The following is a 15,416-nucleotide window of genomic DNA, read 5'->3' as shown; positions in this document are numbered from 1 at the left end:
AAAATAGTGAAAACCCACAAAGAATATTTCAAGAACCATGTCTATCTGAGTCTCGAAATCAATGTTAGCTTCTAAAACTTTTACCATAGTAAATTGACTAATTATGATTAGTATATGGCCTCTTGCAATATGTTTGGATTCATATAACGATTTATAATTGCCTTAATGAAAGCTTGCCTAACTTGTTGACTATGATGTCTAAACATCTCGAGAAAACTCTCCATGTTAAAAGTGGTTGCTATGTTTTAATGCTTTTGTTGCAACACAATTGACATAGATACTAAAATGTAGCAATCGGCTATCTTATCAGAATAGCACCATTCTTCATATGAAGCTTTATGAGATATTGCAGATCCATTAGTAGGGGTTATAGGACAAAGTTCACTTAGTACGAATTTGTATCTTTCAACAGTAAGAAGGTTTCTTTTCCAATCAAAGTATTTTTCTTCGACAAGTTGATTTTTGTCAAAATAATAATTGATAGTGGATTTAATAACATTCTCTGTGAAATTAATATTTTGCATATTAATTAAACTAATAATAATCTTTGTATGTTGCATGTATGAATGTATGAAAAATATAGATCCGGAACTATCTTTTTTAATCAAAGACCTTAAAACCCTTGCAACTTTAACATGTCCTCTCACAATTAAAATAGGGATTGATTATTTTTTGGCCTAGAAATAATTTTATTGGGATCTTTTTCAAGAAATCTTCAGAAATATTTCACTTATCGGTGTATTAACAAGTCCTTTTAATAATTTTAAAAATATCTGACAATGAGTAAGATGTCAAGTATATGACAATCACCCTACTATTCTATTTCAACATACCTTTAAATATGCTCAATTCTAGTTAATCTAAAACAACTTAATTCTCCTTCAAGGAAATCAATATAATTTTTTAGGCCCAGATTATATAATTGGCAATTTCCTTGGTCAAAATCATGTACTAATTGAATTGTATTAAGAGTAAATTAAGTCTCAAAATCAAAATAAGAGTAATGGAATTGTAATTAAAGTCAAAATAGTCAAAGGTTGGTAGTATACTCTTTGGAGGAGTCAAAAATGTCTATGAAGATCACATATGATCAATGTATTACAATTAGAAGTTAAAAGAGGGTCAAAATATTGCACAAGTTTTGCTCTAAATTCTCAATCATAAGTTGCAATGCATTTTTCACAAAGAAAACAGTCGAATTTGAAAAATGCTACTTCTAGAAGAATTGAAGCCCTCTGAGTTTTCTAACGCAAATTGAATCACCCCAATCAAACACCAACAAAGAAAATATGACAAAAATATTGACAATGGTTCAAAGATAGCTAATTGGCCACCCGATGGGCACTAGAGTGGTATATTAATTCGAGGAACAGTGACATTCGATTTTTGAGCTAATTTTAAGTTACGTTTCATTCCAAACACTACCCATTATAAATATACAACCTATACAATGTCCAAGGTGTGTTGAATCATTATTTGCCTTAGAGATGTCATTGTTGAATATCGTAAAGATATTCCATTGATTCATTGATTCAATCCCAAAATCTTTGTTCATATATTTGATCCCATATATTGATCCTTCATTAGTAGAGCTTTGTTATAAGTCGAGAGTTTGTTCTTTAAAAGCTAAATACATAATCAATATTTCTAGCACGAAGCTAGTTCTCAAGTAAGTAGTTAAAGCAAAAGAGAAATCAGGATCAGCCTACAGATCAAAACATAAAAGATCATTTTATCAACCACCAAAACAAAACCATCCTTCACCAATTAGCCTTCAGAGTTCTGGAGTTTTGGGAATAGGTGCTTGGAATTCCAGTGCTCGAGAACAATGTTCGTTCTTATTGATCCACGCCGAGAGAAAAGTAGCTCAAAGTTCTAAAAAGTGAGGAAATGCACAACCAAAGAATTGCTCAGTGATTTACAAGTTAGGTGTTAAGAATCGTCTAAGGTTTAGCATTGTCTAGATTAATTGTAAATTAACTTATGTAGTGGATTATTTACTAACAAGTTTGTCCGGAGGTTTTTTATCCTAAGCCGGAATTTTCTTATGTGATCAATTTTGGGGTTCATTATTTACATTACTATTTTGATTTAATTGATTAAAATTGATTGACATAGATTCAATCAAATTAATTAATTTTAATCATCTAGAAACCAATTAAATAAGTGACTTCTTGTTTTGAGTTGTTTAATTCCACATTTTGTGTCTAGACAAGGATAATTTCCAACGAGTGGTATGAGCATAGTACATATTTAGAAAATCTAGGAAATTTCAATTTTGATACTAGATAAATACATATTTCTATAGCCAATTGGATAACGGATGAGATTGTGATTATACATGCCTATAGACTCTCTCCCACTTAGTATTTTGATTGATCCATTAGATTTTTCTTTAATAATTCACTAGCCAAATATAAACAATTAAAATCACACAAAAGTATTATATCATAATTTTTCTGGTATTTCTAATTAGTTTAGAATAGCAAAAAAAAAGTATTTGATACTAATGAATATGAATTTAGTAAACTACGTAATATTATTTACTCTACATGACAATCAGCATTCATTGATTTACCATTAAAAAGGAATAAGCAATAAGTAAATAAATAAATAGTTATGGTTCATTCTAAAGAATAAAATGAAAATAATAATTATAGAATACTATTAGGCCATAGCAAACCTAATTTTTCAATAGCCTTTTCTACTCTTCCTTATGGCAAGCTCAAAATGTGCAAATTCTATATTTGGTAAAATTACCAAAACCATAATTCTCAAGTTTACAATTCAAAAACAAGGGAATAAAGTTTAAAATTCAAAAATAAGGTATTATCTAATCTAGATCGTCCACATTTTTCTATACAGTTACCCACTTATGTCTATCATTCAAACCATCTCTCTCTCTCTCTCTACCTTACAGAAAACAACGTTTCTCTCTCTACAATACAGAAACCCATGTCCCTCTACTATACAAAACTCATGTCTCTCTCTGCCATATTCAACCACACAATAGTTCTTCATGCAACTCTCAATCGCAACCATTATCACTGGAAATTCATTGTGAAATAGTCATATTACATTTTAGCTTCAACCATAATACTACTAAATGTTAGAACTCATAGTGTTGATGTGAATATAAAGAAGAATGATAAAGGAAAGATGAAAAAAGTTGTCGGAGATTCCTCTTTAGCAAAGAGAGTCAAACTTTCAAACTCTGGTGGGAAATCCTTGAAGAAGGTGAAATCTAATTTTGTGACCCGATTTCTAAAATTTGTGACCTTTTTTTTTTTTTTACTAATTTGTGACCTGATTTTGATTTTTGTGATCGAAATATCATCTTGTTTCCTTTTTTGGGTAGTTTGTAATTTGAAGAGTTTGTGACATATTTTGTGTAATGTTTGATCGATTGCTATTTATGTGAACTAAGTATGTTTTCTAAAGTGTGCTAGATTGTTCATGAATGAAATATGTGTTGTGACTATCTACTATTATGTGTTATAATTTTGGAGAATCTGTAACCAACTATTTATGATTTGAATATAGATATGTTGGTCACAGTGAAATATTTATGTGTTGAAGGTTACAATAACATGTTTGATATTATGATTGTGCAGAATTGGAAATTTTCAATAAAACCAAGGAATTGGTTCTCTAAGAAGATCACTACAACACCAATATAGAGCATCATCATGCACTTTGTGATTTAAATCACTACTGGCCAGAGGGATATTATGGAAAACATATGTGCCTCTTACTACATGCAGCCATAGTTGATTCACTATGTCTTACTATGGGAAGTAAAGTAACCTACCATGCAAGAAATGTGGTTCAATATAAATGGGAGATATATTTGGTTCTCCATTGTTGAGTTAAGTTTGGTCATTGGATTGTAGTATGATGGGGTTGATGGTCAACCAGTGTTAGATTAAAAACCTTCTGTAGCGAGGATACATATTTTGGAAACTTAAATGTTATCACAAGTGAAGATGTCAAAAGATTCTTTCTTTCACTGGATGATGCAGAAGACAATAACGTAGTTAAAATTGGGATTATCTATCTTATCACCTCATATCTATTTGCTACATCCTACCCGATGGTGGTGGATCAATACATTTTGCACTAGCAGATGATTTTGCCATACTTGAAATGTTCCCTTAGTGTAGATATTTTCTTAAGATCACATTATCGTCACTATGGAAAGGATTATCAAAACAAACAAGCCACTACAAATTGACGGGTTTTTTAGTGGCTTTCCAGGTATGGCTATATGGTGCATGCATGCATTTGAGGGAAACATGGCCACAAGAATTTGTAAGAAATATCCACGAACTACTCACAAACATCCTTCAGTGGAAATGTTGAAAGACAAACTGTCTGGAGTGAAAATGTAAATTCTTAAATATATTCGAATTGTTATATGATCATTTAGTTTGGTTATACATATCTAAAATGACATATGCTCAACATTTTTCCATCTTATGTCAAACAGGTTATGATAAATGACACTGATCCATTTGAAGTAGAGCTCATAATGATATATGGTAGGTTCTAAATATGAATTTCAGATATATTGTTACATGAAATGTGATGGTGACCTGAAGTATGAATATCATGTTTGTAAAGTCATATATCCCTTGTAATTGTGACCAAAAATATATGAATTGTAAGTTTCCTTCATATATTGTGACCTGATTTGTATAAATGTACTAACTGATTTCGTTGTTTCGTATATTGTGTACGATCAACAGTGTACAGTATTCGAAGCCTAAACAGCCACATCAGAACATGATCTTAGCTCTTCTGCTCAGCCTCATACTGTTCATCATCCTAATTGCTCATATGTCGGAGTAAGTAATTTCATTATTTATAAACTTAAGAAGACATTTTATATACAATCTCACTAACTACAAAATTTATTATGAATGTGGTCAAGTGAGGTAGTTGATTGATGAGGAGATAACCAACCTTCGAGTAGAAAATAAAGGGCTAAAAAAGGAGCTTCTGTCAATAAAGTTAGAACTATCTAACATAAATGACCAAGTGCATTATTCAAATAGTTCTTTAAAGATCAATGAGGTCATTCGGAGTCAGAATGTGTTAAAAGATGGCTTGAATGATATCAGGTCGTCTCTTAAATCGTTTTGTTGAATCTGTGTCTGATATATTATCTTCGACGATTGATGTAATTCAGACGAAGTTGAATTGTAAAAATGGTTTGAGGGAATAAGAGCCAAAAGCTGGTGATATACTTGAAAGAAAGGGCCAAGGTCACATGGAACTAGAGCCAAAAAGTGATGTGGTTGAAAAAAATGACAAAGGTCATATGGCACCTGAGTTTTCACATGACTTCCATTATAACTACATTTTCTAATCTCCTTCATTTAATCTAGGTATTGGCTCCTCATAAAGTCCTAAAAGCTCTGATGATGCTTTCTTTGCTAGTAAAAAAGTGCAAGAATAAGTTGATAAAGATATTGTACGCATGTTACTGTCTTCTGAACTTCATACCAAAGATGTTAACTTAACGAAACATTTAGTACTTCATATTATAAAGTCAAACTGTTTTTCATACACTAATTCGAGAGCCTTTTTATTATATTTTTGAATCAAGAAGATAAGTCCCAACGTCCATCACTGATTGCCTGTGAAGAGAGCATAAAAGCCATCAAAAACTCTGCAGTCACCTTTCGTTAAGGTTAATCTACGTCATAATGTGTTCCAAATTTATTCGAAAGAAGTTGATAGCATAGACATGAGTTCATACTAGAATTGGTTTAACTACGGATACAAGCTCAAGAATAGGTACATTAAATATAGATTATAAGTGCTTTGTGTCAAGTGTGACCTGTCATTAATTTTTGTGACCATAGTATTGTTGGTCACAGAAAGAAATAGCATAGTCACAATCTCATTCATTTATTTGATGAGTACATACATGTGTATAGTGGGTAAAGTTCAACGATGCGGACAATGTAATAAGCCCTCAATTAATGTGTGCCAATGTCCTTGTTCACATAAAACTTGGAAGCCTACGTTAATCGATTCTAATTCATCATTGAGCAGCACGATACAATATTGCCTCCATTTTTTCACATATGGATAATAGTTCATATCACTTATGTATGTTCTTTGTTATTACAACACTTCGATGCATGTTTTCATTACATAAGACAACTTCCCTAGTTTGATGAAGGTATGAAGATGAAAGCAACTATAGATTATATATTTGATATAACAATCTAGACGTTATAGTTCAAATTTATTCAAGATCCGAGTGTTGTGAATGAGATGGACAACCTAATCAAAACCATCAATGGTTTACCTCAAAACAAAATGGATAAGTTTCATTATGGGCATTACAAGTTTTGTCATTTTTTTGTAGTTACTTATGGTTCGTCAAGTTTAAATATTATAGGCATGGTTGTGGTGTTTTTGTCACATATTTGTTACACAATGATCTTGCCAAAATACTAATGTCATGTGATGCTGGGTATTCTAGGTTAGAAATTAGAGCATTGCTATTTAAAAATAGACAGCTGAGAAAGGATGGAAGGGGGAATTTGAAGTCAGAAGATTGAACTACTGTTGATTAAATTGTTATCATGATGAATTAGGTTAATGGCTGTTTAAAATTAGACAAACAGATATTTTTATGATATAGTCGATAGATGTTATCTTTATCTTTGTAATATGTTTTGAAATTGAATGCGATTTTATTTTTCTTGAGTAGTTGATACAACGAAGGTGAAAGTATTGATCTTCAAGTGAATGGTTTTGTTTATATCATTTAAGTATTGGTCTTTATGGAGGTAAAAGTTTATATTTACATGTGTTTGAACAGGTTACAAATGATAACATGTGTTTAATGTTTTACATAACAACAAATTACAAATGGTTACAAATAGCAACAATTGGTTAACTTTTTACATCCTAACAAGTCACAAATGGTCATATATGCTTAACAAGTAGCTTTTACACATTTATCATAAATAGTAAACATAGAATTGGTCGCATCTAGTCAAAGATGACGTTCAAAATAAGTTTTGAACACACAAGTCAATTAAATTCGAATTTTATTCACAATCAATCACATAAAACCACAATCAAACAAGAAACCTATAGTTTATTCGTCTTTTGTGCTAGAAATGGCCATAGATGGTCCAATCATCACAAACAGAGTCACAATCAATATCTAGTTACACAATTGCCGCAAATCGAATTCACCACATCTTTCACATTTCACAACTTCTGATCTTTCACACACTGGCTTCATCCTCTTTTTAGTAGGGCGGTAAGAACTTCTCTTTTAATTTAGAGCAAATACAATTCTATTATTCACATCTTTCGACAAACTCCAATCTGATTTATTACTGTCTCTTTGTAGGTATTCAGATGTGCATCTCTTGTGTAATACAATAAGTAAAAGTAGTATACATCCAGCTTCCATGTTGCTAACATTGCCAATGAATATGCGGACAAGGAAATTGGTTTACGTTGAGTTATATCAATAATGTATGATGAAGAATTGTCCCTCACTTCAAACAAAGTGTGACTTGGAGGAAAAATCTGAAAATAAAAAATATTTAAAGCTTTATTTATAACCGACATAATAAACATACTTTGCTATCTTTACCTTTAGATTTCTCACATCATTGTTAATTTCTCTCAGCAACTTCTTGTACGTAGTTACAAGCCTTGTGAAAAGTGCCATGTCCATTTTCTCTATTCTTGCAAAATCAAGATTGGACTATTTGCGCAATGATTAGAAATGCTCGAATAGGATAATTGTTTGTTGCCTTCGTGAATGCATTTACAGATTCAAATATATTTGATGTAATAGAAGAATATATATTGGTTGGCATGTGCAATCTTAACCATTTTTCATAAACAACATCCACCTAGAAAATAATTTTAGTTATTAGATAATATATTCAAGTATAAGTATCAACAGGTCATAGACGGTTATAGTTAACTCTAAAAAGGTCACATATAATCAGTATTATTATAAAATAGGTCACAGATGATCATATTCATAAAATATGTCGTGTTTCAATTGTAAATTAGGCCACATAGCAATTATCCATTCATAATCATGTTTCAATGATATGAACTGATCTATGCATTGTCTATGGGTAGACAAATTCAATGGCATTTCTTATATTATTGTGTTTATCTGACACTATACATAATCCGTCTCTTGATCCATATGCCCTCTTAACATCTCAAGAAACCATCTCCATAACATATCATTTTCATTATCCCTAATCCTTGAAGGTAGTATGAAGAAGTTGTTTTGCATATTGTATACAAGCCGTGAAGAGCATACCCCGTAGTGGCCACTTAAATATGTGTCATCAACTACAATAACTGGCTTACAATATTTTCAACCAACGATCGATGTGTCCAAAGCTATAAAACAATATTTAAATCTATCTAAATTATTTGTTTCTATTCTTGTGATTGCCTCTATGTTCATTTATTGTAGCATAAAGAAATAAGAAATTAGTAACTAAAACGATGTCGTTTGATCACTTTTAATCAATTTTAATGTCTATTCACGTGATTCCATGCTTTCACGTATTTCACCGATACTCTATATTTATGAAACATGTCATTCGAGATATCATTAGGAATGTATACTATACATGAAGAAGTGTATTTGTATCTAATACAGTTTGAAACAATTGAGCTAGATGCTTGCCGAGATGAGATCAGCTTATATCCATTTGATTTGTAGTCTTGATTGATCTTATACATGTATTCTAATAGATGCTTGCCGATGAGAAATAAATACTCAATTTGTTCCTCTAACTTCATTCAATTGTCTATCCCAACTATGATAACCCAGTCACAAAACAAAATTCGGCAAGTAAAAATCGAGTATATCTACCATTGATGTTGAATCACATCTCTTCTTTGTTTGATTGTTTAACCTCCCACAACCCACGTAATGAATAAGTTAAAAGCTGTACAAAGATCTCTCTACAATGAATGTAGTAAGAGAAATAGGTATCTTCAAGGATCTCATTCTGTGCAGCCTTGAATTTCGTTGTTAAGTTCGTTATGAAACATGTTATTAAGCTTGTTGTGGTCTTGTTGATGAACCATTTACTTTAATTTCTCAAATATGTCCAGTCCTACACAATATAGAGAGTCAGACATGTGACTGTGACCTTAAACACAACCATAAACACGTGGATGTGACCAATAAATATGATAATTGTGACTTGTTCTTTTGTAATTGTGACTATTCTATTGAATAAATCTTTAATTATTGCATGTCCTAAACTTGTAATCTAACGAAAAACAATCAGTTGACGTATTTAGGATCACTAGCACATATATGTATTCATGTACAACAAAAGTCATGTATATATGTTGAGGAGAGCATTTTGTGTTTGTAAAAGATGTAAAAGCAGTGGTGGAGCTAGAACTGTGTTCCAGTGGGGCCTAATTTAACTACGGAGAAAATTTTCAAACTAATATGTAATATTGAAAAATAAAGAGTAAAAAATTAAAAAGTTATATAAATTTCTTATGAAGTTTCAGTGTGGCCCAAGACCCCCCACTGACTCCCACTTCCCACCGCCACTAGGTGCGAGAAAAACCTATGGGTGCGAGTGAACATAAATCACTATAAATCTGTGTTTTTTTTTTTTTTCCTATTATTATTGCTTCCAAAGGTGAGAATTGCAACTTGATCCATGACCATTGCATGCCCTAAACATAAATAAAAGCCTCAACTAATGTAAATTCATTAGAAATTTAATTGCATATGAAATATTTCAGTCCCTGTCCACCACCCAAAAAAATGATGAATGAACAAAAAATTGAATACAAAATGTAGTAACTTTACCTGATTAGTAGTACAACTCATAAATCTTGGACGGCCCAATGTCCTTGACGATAAAGAACCAGAAAAAATGAACAATTATTTGAGACTATCTTTCAACCTTTGACATGATTATCGACTCGTTTTGTAGAATTAAATAATTTGTGCTCGTTGTATCGCTTTGCACAATGCAAGTAAAAAAATTTGACCAAACATGTTATTTTAATACAACATCAAGCAACATTACAAGTAAAGCTATATTCTTCAAGAAATGGGGAGCAAATTACTAGAGGGGAAGTTTGCATGATAGCCTTGATATATCTCATATAGAATCATAACATAACTTGGGATGGGGCGAGGAATGTGATTGAGATCAACCTTTGATTGTGCTTGCACCTCCAATAAGACCCATGTCAAGAGATGTAGGATCCCTAGCTTGATTAGGAAGTGCTGATGACAATCCAAACATTCTTGGAGGTTGCAGACTAGAAAACAGGGAATGTAGAACAACCTACAAAAAAACACTAATTAGAATGTACACTTAAGAGAATTGGAAATATGTTGCTATTCTTTATTCACTCGAAGCACAAAGTGAAATAACTAAACACCCAAATTTTCATTTGCAAGCATTCTTCCTTTTCTTGTTTAATTATGAAATAGACATGCTTCTAGGCTGCAAATATTTATTTGGCCAAAGATGGAACCATAGATCCTACCACTACACATCGCTGGCCATCAACCACCTTTTTCACTAAATTCTAGCGCTTACTGATGAATGAAGCAGTGTACACTCGACACCAGCTAGTCGTCGCCCACTTCGCTTACTATCGCTCTCTTCACATAACTGGTCCCACCATCATCATGCTCACTTTCGATAAATCGTTCTCCGTTTCTATCTACTACCCCGCAGACCTCCACGACAATCCATCCTCCGCCTCAAATGCCACTGCCGCCGACACTTACAAAACCACTTTCATCCCTCATCCTAGTCACATTCCTTTCCCGTCTCCTTCTCTTCTATCCTTCCCCTTTCCCTCCACTACCACCACCTATGTCAACCATCTCCACCCACATTATGCAATCGCCATCGTTCACCGCTACTGCTATGAATAGATCAAAGGCTTCAGCTGTTGGTCGGATTGCCACAGCACCACGATCTACGACAGATCAATGGTTTGTAAATGGGGAGAGAGAGAGAGAGAGAGAGAGAGAGAGAGATTTGTGGTGTGGGTCATGGGTGTAGTTAATAAGTGTTAAATAAATAATTTTTCACCTAATTTATGAATTATTTAACATAAAATCTAGTTAGTGAAATGTAAACTTAAAAAATAGGTCTGTCTGTGTAATTTTCTCCAAAGATAATGTTACATATAAGTGTATTTTTCATCATATATTTAGCTCTCATTTGATAGGATTAAACCAATATTTAATTTAAATTAAAGTTAACAATTCATTTTAACTACATATTTTATAGGTTAGACATTTCTTCAATTTTTATCAAAATCAAAAAAAAATTTAATTTTATTCCTCACTAAACAAGGGCTAAATTTGGATATATATATATATATATAAATTAAAGTTAACAATTCATTTTAACTACATATTTTATAGGTTAGACATTTCTTCAATTTTTATCAAAATCAAAAAAAAAATTAATTTTATTCCTCACTAAACAAGGGCTAAATTTGGATATATATATATATATATATATATATATATATAAATCATTCTAACTTTTCTATTTATTAAATTAAATAAATTTAAATCCTTGTGCACGTTTTAAAATATTATACATTTACTCCATATAATATAAATTTATCTAGGTGCAAATATTGAAGAAATTTTTACCTAGTTTCTAGTTTAAAGAAAACATCTTTTTGAATTTGTTTATATGTACATCTATAAAAATTTTAGCTTATAATAAATTTATTTTTCTTGTCATAAAATTCTTAGATAATAAGTATTATCGTAACAAAATTAGTTTAAAGTAATATGGAAATAAATGATAAACAATTTAAAACTTCAAATTCGTTTTCAAAAAAATTATATTTTAAAATTTTTACATGATTAGAAGTATTCATCCATCAGTTCATTCAATGACCCAATGATTGAACTAGAAATTCGATGACCCGATAAGTTGATCAGATTGATACTTGGGTTGAATCTAATAACTATACTCTTTATTGTAAATATTAAATAATTTTTAAAATGGTTGAAGCATCTCCAATTATGGTGTAAAATAGATCTAAAATGTAATTTAGATCTTCAAAGTGGTCTAAAACATTTTCAATAGAGAGATGCAAAAGAAATATAAATTGCATTTTTTGGCACAAAAAAAAATGTTTACATTTACTAGAGACAAAAATTGAATTTAGATCTTCCCATTAGAGTAAGATTTGAATTTTTAGATCTATTGGGACGTAAATGAGGATGCAAGAGTGGTTTGGAGAAACCAATTTACACCCAATTTTATACAACCATTAGATATGCTCTTAATCAATGTAAGTCCCTGCTTGAATCCATTAAAAAAAAATCACTCTTTTTTCCTATAAAATAATTTTATACATAAATTTAAAATTTTTCTCTACTTTTTAACCATAATTTCTAGATTTTTTATAAAATAAAAAATAAACGGTTATTAGTATAAAACGTCCCCTATGTTTAGAGTTCATTGTGTAAAACATCCCAACTTCTCACTTTTTTTTCCATTTTCACCCCTATTTCGATATTTTATTGCGAAAAGCATCATATTTATCCAATTTCTCAATAAAAAGTTGTGAAATAACAAATATACTATCCTATTTAAATAAAACGAAAAAGGGGGAAAAAAAAGAACTAATTGCAACAAAGATTCCAAACATTTGAAACAATAGTAGATTTCTTCAAAACCTTTCATTTGGTACAACACTTTATCTTCTTCAAACAATCCCCCCACCTCACACCTCCATCCCAACCTATCCCACCCTCAATCACACCTACTCCGATCCCGAATCAAAACCAAAAATAACATTCATCGCCCTCCAAGAAATCCACCTCGTGTTTTACAAGAAAATAATGCAAATGCTGGAAATGTAATAGGATCAACATGAAATGTTGGGTTTGGCAGTCGTGCAGTCCCTTTTAAGATCAAATACCCCCACCAATCTAAGTGATACGTCTTCCCACGAAGTACATACTTTCATCCACGCATCTATTTAAGAAAAAGCTAAGAAATGTCGAGCTAAAAGGGCACCGGTTATTGATCAATATAGAAATACTAGCATCCTTTTTAAGGAATATATAAGTGTTATGCTCTAAATTCAATCGATTTAGGTTGTAAACACTTTTAATATGTTTAATGTATTTATTTTGAAAAGGTCTATTATTCATCTGAATTACTAGTCTGAGTGGCATTTCTTACTTGTGAAGTAAGTTGTTGATCTCACAAACTAAAGTGTGATGATACTCAAATGAATACGTAGATGTTTTGTTATAGAACAAAAAATTGAAGACCCACTTGGGAGATTCCATAAAGATAACTATTTAAGTGTCAGTGATAATATTCAACATTTGGTAGTGGTATTGGTCATTTAACTTGAAATCATCATAGTAAGATGTTGCTCTATCAATCGCCGCTAATACGGCATCGTTGGAGTGTATCAAGAATTATATGAAAACTGTAAATGATCAATAGAGAATTCGTCACTTTTAAATAATAAGAGATTATGATCTACACTTTCATTCAATTAAGTTGATAATGAAATCATTGGCCAAGGTGTATTCATAAGTCGAAAATGAGTTTTCGACTTATATTGACTTCATAGTGGAATGAAAGACACAATCGATAACTAAGATTGACACATATCCATATCTTGTAATTAATTGAATCATATTGAGAAATGATTATAGTTTCATGATAAAAGAACAAGTTAAGTGTCATCATACCACGTGACATTTTTCGTTATATGTATTATCTTGACACGTGGCTAAATATCAATATGGGACAATGGATGTAGATTGTGATAAATTAAAATGGGTGTTTTAATTTATCGATTTTGATTAGATTAAAATGATAGGTCACACATTAGGCATCGTGATGGACAAGGAACCTAATGGGCTACACACTAAAGGAGAGCTAGAAGGATGAGATTCATCAATTAATTATTTAACAGGTGTTGGATAATTAATTAATTAGATTGTTTATTAATAGGCTCAATTAATTAATTGGATTAATGAAATATTAGATCATGTTAAGTTTAAGAGACGAGCCAAGCCAGTTTGAATTTATATTAATAGACTGTTAGGTTTGAAAAATAAAGAAAAAGAAAATTTATATTCTTGCTAGCATAAGAAAAGTAAAAATCATAGTTCTCTCAATCTTGTTCTCTGTGTGAAAATCTGTTGGAGGTAAGACACATGGACAGCTGTGGATTATAGATCGTAATTGTTGGAGTTCAAGAAAAGCAAATGACTTTGTAGAATTCAACAAAGTTGTAATTTTTATCACAATTTTTATCTAAACACCAAGCAGATCCTTGGTAAGAATTGAAAATTTTGTTTAAATTCCTCCATGCATGATTAAGTAAATTCTCAACAGAATACATAATAGCTAGTAAAAGAATTATAAAGACAAGGCAAAAAGAAGAGCTTTTCAATGATATATATAATTGAACTAGAAGAATATTTCAACCCTACTTAAAATGCTTATATTGCATAGTGTATACATAACTTAGCCATACATAAAAATAAAAGCTCTAACATCTTCGACATATCAGGAAGTAAGTGACAGTCAAGTTTAAAAACGAACACAAATAGTATTTAGTGAGACTGATGCTTTCAACAATAATACATATCAGCTTGGGCTGTCAAAGATGTATATCTAATTATTCCAATTGGATCAAACGACAGAGCTACAACTTTCATGCCATGTCTAAAAGTAGAAACTAGCTCAATGCAACTCAGATTTCTATATTAGAAAAGCCTAACAAATCTAATCTACTGATTCCTATACTCCAATGTAAAATCCAGATTCTATTTTTGTTACTAGAGTTGGATTTGGCAGGGATTCACACGAAAATCATCACCGGCTTAAGAAATTGCTCTAAAATTTTCTAGGTATTGCAACTTTTAATATATAATTAATTTTGGGATTCTTCCACCTGAAAATTTGAGAAAGTTCTGCATCGCCATTTGAAGAATTCTTCCACCAATAGTGGCCTAGTGTAAATATGGGTTTAGCCATATATATTGTATACACGTGAGAGTTGGAAAAAAGTGAGAAAGGAAGTGTGAGGCAGTGCATAGATACTAGATCGTAGAAACTATCAAAATTGAAAAAGTAACAATAATAACTCTAAGAATACGATAGAACCCTTTTTTTCTAATTCCTATGATACAATTGGAGTTTAATCTTAGACCAATCAATCAAATATTGATTAATACGTAATTGATTGAACACTACTTGCAAACGGCTCTTCTACTCATAAACGAAATGTTCTAAGGTACTTTTAAAATTCACTTGGTCAAACCATCTAATTTCCACTTTGACTTTTGAACAATTAAATATTTTCACAATGGCTTATTGATTGTTAAAAGATAAAGATAC

The sequence above is a fragment of the Olea europaea genome, unplaced genomic scaffold (genome assembly GCF_002742605.1).
Source record: "Olea europaea var. sylvestris unplaced genomic scaffold, O_europaea_v1 scaffold550, whole genome shotgun sequence".
Classification (NCBI taxonomy): Eukaryota; Viridiplantae; Streptophyta; class Magnoliopsida; order Lamiales; family Oleaceae; genus Olea; species Olea europaea.
The sequence above is the reverse complement of the archived record's forward strand: the minus strand, read 5'-3'. Positions refer to the sequence as shown.